This window comes from Nematolebias whitei, chromosome 15 (genome assembly GCF_014905685.2).
Source record: "Nematolebias whitei isolate Nwh7 chromosome 15, NemWhi1, whole genome shotgun sequence".
Taxonomy (NCBI): Eukaryota; Metazoa; Chordata; class Actinopteri; order Cyprinodontiformes; family Rivulidae; genus Nematolebias; species Nematolebias whitei.
The window spans coordinates 19,017,701-19,020,239 of NC_056512.1; the positions used below are offsets into that span (position 1 = coordinate 19,017,701).

Sequence of the window (2,539 nt, forward strand, 5' to 3'; positions counted from 1 at the left end):
CCTCATTAACATTAACAACCCATACTGAGCATGCATCAGGGGAAACATTAACCTAGTTTTGTTTTTCTTTTCTTTTTTTAAGAATTTAATTACTTTTTTGGGGGGGGGGGGGACTATTTTTTGTTTTCTTGTGCTTTGAAAGTTTATTCATTTATTTTCAGAGCCAAAAGCCTAAAATGACTGACATTTTAAAAAAGGGGATGAAATTTCAATCCCCCATTTGGACAATGGACGACCCATCTGGGTCGTCAAAGTTCAGAAAAACAGCTGGCAGTTACTAAAACAGATTCATAACGTGACAAAGTTGATCAACTTGTATGTCAGTGATGCCACTTTATATTATTTTAAAAATGTCAAGTTTCTCCCCATCGATTATTAACTCAACTGACATTTTATAAGTTATCATGCAAAATTCTACTCTTTGATAGGTCAGTGAAGGTTTGTTGTAGGATAAATTAATTATAGCTAAATTTTACAATATTATTTTCATATTTTTTTGCTGTTAAACCTAAAAATTATATAAAGTATCACCATTAAATCTAAAGGTCTACATCTGCATCAACCTCTTATTCCTGTCAGTCAAAATTTAACCATTCTTTAATTGCAGTCGTGGGCCGCACAAAATCACTCCAAGGGCCGCAAATGGCCCTCGGGCCACACTTTGGACACCCCTGCTCTGAACCATCCACAGAGACTGCTCTGTCACAGTTTGTGCTCATCTCGCTTTTCTCTTCTGTTGCAGGCGTGGCGACCTCCCCTTCCCTATCCGCCGCACCGTTACTCGCGGCGGCGTTGAAAGTGACGAGGAAAACGAGCCCAAGACCGAGAACCCAGAGCCCCAAGCCTGAACGCACCGCCGCACCCCCATCCAGACAGACCCAAAAACACACGAGCACCCGTCACTGTAACCAAGAACGAACACAAACATGACCAGGAGTTGAGCTCAGCCCTCCGAGTCGAGTCCTGCGTCCGTCTGAATTTTTGTTTTATTAAAATTGAGTTAATCTGTGCATTCTTCACACATTTACACACAGCAGCCAGGAAACTCAGACAATCTCCTTTTTCTCTCTCACACACAGTTTTTGGGCCAAACTTTCTTTTTCATTCTCTGGGAAAAGGTCAAATATTTTTATAAGGAAGATTTCCACTTGTAATAATCCTGATTCAGGATTTATTTTTCTAATCGATTAGAGAAAGTCTACATGAATAAATGAAGATGATTACTGGAAAAGGACCAAAGCTCCGTCTGTAGAAGCATATTTTATGCAGACGTATTTTTATAACGGTTAATAATGAAAGTGCTTCGTGTTAATGATGCTCGTGCTCTAACCTCAATTTATAAAGATTTATACAGTATCCTGAAGTGTATCCTATCAACTTAGAGGCAGTTAGATCTTTTCTTTTGTTTTGCTTTTAGGCTCAAATATTTTGTGCACACTTTTTCTTTTTGTGGCAACAAAGCTCCAACGATTGGAAGATCACTGATAAACTGAAGGGGTTTGATTTGTGGCAAATTATTTTAAATTTGCACTGAAGCGGATAAACGCCGACCTCTGACACCACTGCGTATGCTTTAAAGTCGCAGTGTGGCCGTGCTCAGCGTGCGCACGCTCACTGCCAACACAAACTATAAGGCCTTAACTGCAGCCGACGCCTGCTTGGCGGGGTTTAGTTGTCCTCTGGATGTGCGTTGATTTTCATTCATCACTATCAGTGTTTGTTATATTCAGGGCAATGTATAAATGGTGGTATCTTATTTTATTTGTTGACTTGCTGCACACTGTATTCTCAGGGCACAGCTTGTAGAGAGGGAGAGAGAAAGAAGCTGAGGCTGTTAACCAAAGGTAAATTCAGGATGGGAACGTTCATCATTTCTGTACGGTGTGAACTCTAAACTGTTTACTAGCCCGTCGAGCTCGGTACACACACCAGACTCGGCTATGACGAACAGTCGTGCAGTGATCCAGATTGTTTGACGAGATGACGTAAGCCTCGCTCACAGGCTGTGCCCAGGGTCAGCTTTTGGCTCACACTGCTGGAAAGTGAGAGGAATGTGTCGAGAGCAACGGCTCAAAATTAAACAGATGGCATCTTTCACACCTAAAGCAATTCCAAAAGAGGAAAAAATGATTTTGCTTCTGTCTGCATTTCTGGAATGAAAATCATGTGATAGTTCAAATAAAGTTACTTTTTAAGCTGCAGTGTTTCTGTGCATCTGTGTGATTTAAATGTTTGCCCCCTGATGTCGTCGCCTGATGGTTGTTGGGGTGATGATTATGGGCAAGAGAAGCATAAACGAGTCAGAACCGGTTTTAGTACTGATAATTGAAGCAAATAGAAGTGATAAGATAAGAACTTTATTGATGGCTCTATTGATTTATTGATGAGCTGGTGCAAGGAGAATAACCTCCACATCAATGTGAAGAAGACGAAGGAGAAGGTCGTGGACTTCAGAAGGAACAAACGCACCTACACCCCCCTGAACATAAGGGGATCTACGGTGGAAGTGGTCTCCAGCTACAAGTACTTGGGTGTGCAC

At 41.4% G+C, this 2,539-nt stretch overlaps 1 protein-coding gene across 1 annotated transcript in view; it reads left to right on the forward strand.

The window, feature by feature from the left end:
* LOC119421490 (myosin-9) overlaps positions 1-2,539 on the forward strand; it is a gene marked incomplete at its 5' end in the record, with an annotated part of 12,459 nt that overhangs the window by 6,693 nt on the left and 3,227 nt on the right.